The following is an 8,427-nucleotide window of genomic DNA, read 5'->3' as shown; positions in this document are numbered from 1 at the left end:
GCAGCCTGCACTGTCCCACTGAGGAATATCCTTCCTCAAAGGTAAATAAAGTGCCTTCCAGTTCATGGAAGGCTCTAGAAATGTAACGTTGAAGGTGAGTGTCTCCAAGAAGTATCTCCCAATTTTTGACCACGTATGTGTTCCTGACATTGTCTTTGGTTTTTGCTTCCAATTACAGGGGAAACATTGAAGGGAGTTGAAAGTTCCAGTTTCATACCTCTAGTTCACACTGCTCCTGGGAGTTGTCAAGCCCCAAATATCTGATGAACTGCTCAGCATCCTTTGGTTGGTGTGAGAAGTGGGATGGTCAGAGACAGGAAGGGAAACTGAGGCAGAGAGGAAGGACAGGGAAGGAACTCAAAGGACTTTTGTGGCAGAATCAGATTCTGCCAGCTCCCTGGCTCCTGGCAGAGGTATTTGGACAGGTTGCTCAGAACAGTGCTCCTTACTGTTGGAGTCTTGGGCTAGCCAAGTGGTATTTTGAAAACATGTGGCCAGAAGTTTGGGGACTTGAAGAATGTGTGCGGGGCTGGCCAAGTGGCTCATTGGTTAAGAGTTGGTTTGGGAGTGCAAGCTCTGAGCAGCAGGGTCGCCAGTTCGGATCCCACATGAGGGCCAGTGATGCTGCGCCCTCTACAGCTAAGATGGTGAACAACAGCTCAACCTGGAACTGGGCTGCTGTGAGTCACCGGCAACGGCATAGGCTGCGGTGGGCTCCCATAAGCTACTGTGAGCTTCCGGCAGCTGGCATGCACTTTCGTGAGCTGCCATCAGCGGCCATCCAATGCCCAGCGACTGATCTGCCTCAGCCTGGAAGAGTGCAATGATCACAATACCAACATGGGCCAGTAAAGCGATGTCCTCCACAACTAGACTGAAGAACAAAAGGACAGCAACTTGTCTGTTCCCCTCCCCCAATTCCCCAATAAGATCTTTCAAAAAAAGAAGAAGAAAAAGAAAAGACAGCGTGTGACCCAGACATCACGTGGAGCTATCATCTCCTGACAGATTTAGGTGAACTTGACTCCCACTCCCACTTCTCCAGCCTGCCCTTCCACCTCAGCCACCAAACATAGAGCCCTCCTCCCAGTTTCTTCCCAACCCCAGCATTCTCTGGTGAAGTCCTATGTATCTGCTCCTGGAGGTGATGCCTCAGTTTGGCCCCAACCTGGCTTTTGGTCCCTTGCTGTTCCCAAGGCCTCCAATCAGAAAGGACCTAAATTTCCTGAAGACTTGAGAAGGAGGGACCATGACCCTCACAGAGCCTTGTGCCTTCTTTCTGCTTGGCTCTCTCTCCAACACTCCAGCACCTTTCACCACCCCCTCGCCCAACCCCCTTCTAAGATCCCTCAAAAATTTCCCCTGTTGCACCTGACTCCTGGCTGACAGTCACTGAAACACACGCATGGGAAGCTCCAAGTTAAAAGAAAAGCTGCACATTTTACAGTGATTTCATGTAAATCTCTGCATTTTTACTGACAGAAGTGTGTGTGTGTATGTGTGTGTGTGTGCGCGTGCACACACACCAGCCAGAGCTAAAATAGCATTGACTGCTTAGGTTCATCCTGAGCAAAGCATCTCTGAAAGGTTTTCAGGAAATCATGGTAAACATCTGTGGGGACAGTTGGTGAGGTGGATTATTCTGGGAAGCCATGACAGTGGCAGGCAGTGTAGCACACTGGTCAATACCCTAGCTCTGTGCCCTAATGACCAATGTACACATTCTGGACTTGACACTTGCTAGCTGTGCAACCTTAGACCAGCTACGTCAGCTTCTTTGAAACTCATGTTTTCAACTCTGAAATGCAAATAGTACCTACCTCCTAGTGTTGCTGTTGGGAGTAAATGAGAAAAGGCACATGAGCAGTTAGCATCATGCCTGACAGGCACTAACTCAGGAAACATCAGCTGCTATACTTGTTTTCCTCTCTTACTCTCCTTTAAAAATCTAAAGTCACAGAAACAGCAACTACAGCAGGAACTTATCCTCAGCATCTTTAACCTGGTTTGCTTTGCTTATGTGTAAGTTATTCTCAAATTTCTTTAACATATTGGGTAGAGTGGCTTCTGCCATTCTTTCTCTAAGAGGCTAGAGTTTTTATGACTCTTAAGCCCAGAAAGATATTAAAATCCTCTTCAGATTTACTTTGGGTACTGGTCTACCCCCAGGGGTCTCACGTTAGACTCGAAGGAGAGGTGTGGGGTAGAGAAAAGGGGTTGTTATTGTTTCATAAGAGGTTGAATGGTATGCCCCATCATACCGTTCATGTCATCTAGCACTTTCTACAGAATCCCTGTCTGAGGGGCTAAGTCCCAGTTCTCAGAGCCAGGGACCCTTCCTCTTTCTGCTAAAGAAACCCCACAATTATCAAGTTTCTTTTTTTTCTTTTTTCTTTTTTCTTTCATCATTATCTGAAAGAGAAGATAATTTGACCACCCTGTACGGTAGGGTGACCAAAGTGGTAGTATGCACAGGACTGAGGGGCTCCTTGGGGTACAGTCTTTCAGAATTGAAAGGAGGAAAGTTCCAGGCAAATCCAGGTGAGTTGGTCACTCTCCTGAAAGGCAGATTTTTAATTTTTTGTTTAGCAGAGTCATTGTTTAGCAGTTGGGGGATATGTTAGTTTCAAGCCATCCAGCAAGTTAATACACTCAGTGAAAATCTGAGTCCCCTCAGTGCGTCAACAGATGCTAAATGTATACAGCTGGCTTGGGGGGATCTGAAGGCAGAAATCTTAGAAACATAATTTCTCAGTCACACAGAACATGGGCTGTGGGACTCACTCCCTTGGAATTTGGAATCCCAAGTGGGAACTTTTGAAAATTAAGTCCTGAATTAATCAAGCCACTCCTCACAGATTACATTATGGAATACAGAGAGAGGAGAGGAGATATGTAAGTGACAATAAAACAAAAATAAAAACCCCATAGTGTCCTTGTGGACATTTGCCCTCCAGAGGCACTTTCTGAGGGAGGTCGGCCATGTTCTCACTTCCTGACTCCTAGAAAGCTTGCCCTTCCCAGCTGGAGTGATTTTCCAGCCCTGGCTTGAAATTAAAAGGTTAAACATGCTTCCTTCAGATTCGCAAACAATACTGCAAAACGAAAGGAGGTTTATATCTCTTCATAGAAGAAAAGAAAGAAAACAAAAATTAGGGCAAGAGAACTAACATGTACTGAGCACCTAAAATACACCGGTCCGTGGTTTACACAATATTTTCACTTAATTCTCAGAGAGGCTGGTGTTACAAATCAGAGTTCACCGTTGAGGAAACCAGAGCTCATCAAGGAAATTAAGGATTCCAAGTTCACTCAGCTAAGAAGTGGCAGACCTGGGAATTGTACTAATGATAATGATAATGATAATTTAATAAAATATAGCCAACATACTGGAGGAACAGTTAATGTGTATTAAGTGTTTCTTAGGTCCAAGTACTAGGTTACGACACTCTTTAATGTTTAATCCCATTTAGTCCTCAAATAGCCTTCCAGATTGGTATCACTATTAAGCCCATTCATCAGATGGATACATTGAGGATTAGAGAACATGTATAAACTGCTAGAGCGCATTCAGCCAATAAGTGGCAGAACTGGAGTTTAAACCTACGTCTGTCTGGTTCCGCAAACCACTACACAGCTCACAAACACGCTTTCGTACATGTTATCATGTTATCATTGAGATTGAGATTTTCTCCGCTTCAAAAGGGAGGCTAAGGGAGCTCTGACTTGTCCCAAACCAGGCGGCTTTCTTAAGTGTGGGAGACTAGAAGGAAACTGACACCAAGTCCAGTACCCCAGAATATCCATAAACCTGTGCATTTGCTGGGAGAAAGATATTCTTCCAAAACGGTGGCTTTGCCCTTGGCTGCGACAGGATGCTTTTGCAGTAACCAAATCAACCCCATAGGGGAATCACTGAGGGACTCAGAATGGGAAAGAAGTGACACGAGAGGGCAGACAAGCGGGCCAGAGCCCCGCCAACTCGGCCTCCTCCCCCAGACCACGCAGAAAGGCCCGGATCTCGCCTGTGCGCGGAATATTGACCTGGCCGCATTGATGTGCCACCTGCAAAGCTGCCTTTCCATATCGATAACCAATGGCGGTGCCGAAAGTTCAAACACTGCTGGGCAGCTTTCATGTTTGTCAACAGTATTGATGTGCATAAATAAGGGCCCATCAGACTGCAGGATTAAACAAGGACGAAGGTGGAACATTTGGGAGATTAAATCCGGAAGCAGCTAATTAAAATCAGAGCTGGGAACGAAGTCATAAATGGTGGCCAATGAATCTAAATGCCTCCCAATCCTGGACACCCCAGTACCCCAACTCAGGCTTTCCCAAACTGGTGGCCAATAGTGCTTTTTCCTTCTCCTAAGGATAAAAGTCATCCAGCACAGCCCCTGATTTACCCCCACAGAACCTTCTGGGCCAGTGACCCTGCAGCAAATGCTGGAAAGCAGCATGTCTGAGACGACTGGGTGGTGTGTGGAAGACAGATATCTGACATTACCACGTGGACCCATATTCTGATGTAGCCTAAAAAACAGATGCTTAAGCTTACAATTTAAAAAAAAAATAACTAAGAAGAAATGTGGAAATAGCAACACTTCCTCTTCAACTCCAAGAAGGCCAGTTTTGAAGACAAGGCTGAGCTCAGGGAAGGAGGAACACTCCAGGTCACTCATCCTCATTACTTGTTAATTTTTTAAAAAGTGTTTTTGCATTATGATGGCTAAACCTCAATAGGGCCATGGCAAAATGTCCGCTGACCCAAAACAACCCTATCCAAAGGTCCTACTTCACTGCCAGGCATCCCAGGTGTGTGAGGGCAGCAGCCAGTTGCAGGGGGATAAAGAACCTCTTGCCCAACTGATTGCTCAGGGGAGTCATCTTAATAGCTCTAACAACAGGAGATAATTCATGCTTTTGTGGGGGCCACACTTTCTCCTTTTTACCATCTTTAGTGTGGCTTCCTTCAAAGCCAATACAAATATTGGCCAACATTTATTCAGGACTTCACTGTGTGCCAAACACTATCTTAAGCACTTTACATGAATTAGCTCATTTAATTTTCATGAAAACACCAAGAGAGGGAGCTGAGACACAAACAGATGATGCGATTGCCACAGTGAATGTTTCCCTAAGCAATCGCAGAGGCAAGGCAAACAATGTTAGTCCCATTTTGGAGACAAAGAACAGAAGCTTGAGGGACGGTAAGATGATTTGCTCACAGTGAGAGATGGACACAAAGCAGAGCGCCCTGTTCAGGGTACCTAGATGTCCTAATTTTGAAGAGGTGGGGCGGTCCCCAGACACCATGTACCGTCGCCATTTTCGCCTATGGTCAGCCATGTCCCAGCACGCTTCCAGAGGAAGTTTTATTTGGCTTGGGAGAGCACGAGGTGCTCCCCAACACTGGGCTGTCATGAAGAACAATAAAATCAAGCATTTGAACGAGCACCATGCTGTAAAAATGAATTGGGCTGTTATTCCAATTAGAAGAGCTTTCCCTCCAAGACAGACACCAAGTCCTCTTTTTTCTTAGCTGATCCCGACAAAAGGACCCTCTGCGGGCTTGAGTGGCAAGAGACCTGCCTGGGGAGTGAGGGAGGGATGGAGGGAGGGATGGAGGGAGTGAGCAGGCCTGTGAGTGAGCGGTATCGTGTTCCTGGTTTTAGGTTAGCTCCAGGACTGGAATGCTTAACTCATGTGGTTTTTCAAGATTAATCATAAGTTACAACAAGCTACTCCCCCTTGGGGTATTTCATTTGCATCACTTTTTCTCCCAGAGGGCTGAAGGAAGAAAACATATCCGCTGCACAGCTTTGGAAATCAGCTGCTTGTCACTCATGCGCTTGGAGAGGGGTTTGGGTCTCATGGCCTTCACTCCAGAGCTCTGGATTGGCTCTCCATTAAGAAGACACGTGCAGCTGGAAAAGCCCCTGCTGCCAAAGCACTTCCAGTGAGGAAAGCCAGTTGTGGGCAGCTCAGCAGTAACATGAGCCCTGGCTTCTGAGTGCCATCATTTATCTGCGGGTCCCCAGCCACCTTCAAAAATAGGCATTTAGCCTTCCATATGCATCTGAGGATCAGGAGTAAGCTGGCATGCCCTGTTCTCCATGGAAAAGAAAGATTGTGGTTACATCTTGGGGGAGGGAGTTTTAGGTAAGGTATTCTGGGTCCTCGGTAGTCCAGGTGGGGCAGCCCACTGGAAACTGACCTGGCTGGAAGGCTGCTTTTCAGAAGGGTAACTCTCTAATTTTACCTAATTTTATATTATACAAACTGACACAACGAACCCAGATTGGATGGAGTCAGTATCTGAGGGAGCTTAGTCTGGGGAGCAGCACATGTTGCCATAGTTCTCCAGACACGAGGTTTATCCTGTCTGAAGGCAGACCTCAGCTAGAACCTGAGAGGTAGGTCAGCAAGGCCTAAGGCAGTTGGCGCACACTCAGTGCTCCAAACTCAGAGTGGTCGGGACACTGGAATGGAGAAACAGGAAGGAGGACAGAAACTGTACATGAGCATGGATGGGGCAAACACTGCGAGGTCCGGTCAAGGCTGGGCTTCTCCCCGAGCAGGTCCAGGGCAGCACGGCTCATTGAAGTCCCCACCTACTGACTGGTCAGAGGCTGAAATAGTCTGCCTGACTTGGGCAGACTGACTCAGGTGTGGGGCTGGTGCAGGATCTAGAGAGATGAGTGCACCTGGATGCTTCCAGGCCTGCCAAGAGTCGCTGTGACAGATCCTGGGATGCTAATTGAGGTGTCACTGGCAAGTGAGGAGACATATCAGAAGTTTGACCAACAAAGTAGCTTCTTCAGGAAGCAACATGCTCACCTGTGTAGCTAGAGGGAGGTTGATTTACTTCACAAAAGCCAACTACTCTAGAAAACTGTACATTACTTGACTACTTTTTGTCCCAATTGGATGGTTTCCTTTACTCCAGTAGACTTGGTCCTGATTAAATTTTGACCATTTACAAATCTCAAATCCACCAGAGAATTCTTCCTCAGAAAGCTATAACAGTTCCTGCTTGTCAAAAATGAAAGCTATTCACCAAGAGCAAGGTTTCCTCTTACCACCTGGCCCTGACCGACCATCTCCAACCCTGCACATGAGCAGAATCAATGCACCTGCCAGGCCTCAAACGCACAAGGAGGGTGCCCCCTCTGGACCTCTCTGATGCCAAATCCTTGCCTGGAGTATCTCTTCCTCCCCACCCTTACTTTTTATTGTCCAAATTTCTTCTCCTTCTGGCCTAATTTGCTACCACCTCCACGATCTTAAAAAATTGAGTGGTGTATTAGGCGTATTAGTTAGGGCTGCCATAACAAAGTGTCACAAGTCGTTGGTGTAAACAACAGAAAACACTGTCTCACACTCCTGGAAGTCTGAAATAGAGGTGTTGGCAGGGTTGGTTCCTTCTGAGGGCTACAAAAGGAGGATCTGTTCCAGGCCTCTCTTCTTGGCTTGTAGATGGCCGTCTTCAGGTTCACGTGGCATTCTCCCTAAATACATGTCTGTGTACAAATTTCCTCTTTTTATAAAAACACCAGTTATATTGGGTTAGGGCCCACCCTAATCATCTCATTTTAACTTGATTACCTCTGTGAAGATCACATCTCCAAATAAGGTCACATTTTGAGTTACTGGGGATTAAGACTTCCACATATGAATTTGTCGGGAAGGGGGCACATTACAACCCATAACAAGAGGCATCTATTGTTAAAACTGTACTGTTTTAGTCCATGATTAGAATTATTTGTTTTTGTTTTCAGAAAGAGGTAAGCAGGGTTATGTGAAGAAGAGAGGTGTGTGCTAAAATAGGAAGCAGAGACCACCATTACCAGGCTACTTGAGCTGTTTTCTTCTAAGAGAGCGAATGTTCCATGGAGGGCAGAAGGTATAGGTCTTGTGCATGGAGGGTATGTTTTGGGAAATATGCCGTATCAGTTAAAATAGGCTAGGTTTTGCTGTAGTAACATACATCCTCACAATCTCAATGGCTTATAACCTCAAAGGTTTGCTTCTTGCTCATGCTACAAGTCTACTGTGAACCAATGGCAGCGCCCTGGTGTCCTCACCATGGGAGCCAGCTGATGAAGCAGCCTCTATCTGGAATTTTGTCAACTTTACGAGAGAAGGAAAAGACATATGGCGTATCAAGCATAGCGCCTAGAGCTTCTTTTCGGATGGAGCTCATATTTTACTGGCCAAATGAAGTCTGGTGTCAATAGGTAGAAATATATAATCATTCTGCTGGGAGGGTCATTGCAGAGAGAGGCACTAAATATGGGCAGTCAGAGGTCCAATTTACCACATAAATCTAAGCACCATCACATATCTCCAAGTTGAACCAGCTTTCTGACATTGCTCTGTCATTCTACTTCTCTAGCCCTCAGTTTCCTCATTTAGTAAATA

The sequence above is a fragment of the Hipposideros armiger genome, unplaced genomic scaffold (genome assembly GCF_001890085.2).
Source record: "Hipposideros armiger isolate ML-2016 unplaced genomic scaffold, ASM189008v1 scaffold_105, whole genome shotgun sequence".
Classification (NCBI taxonomy): Eukaryota; Metazoa; Chordata; class Mammalia; order Chiroptera; family Hipposideridae; genus Hipposideros; species Hipposideros armiger.
The sequence above is the reverse complement of the archived record's forward strand: the minus strand, read 5'-3'. Positions refer to the sequence as shown.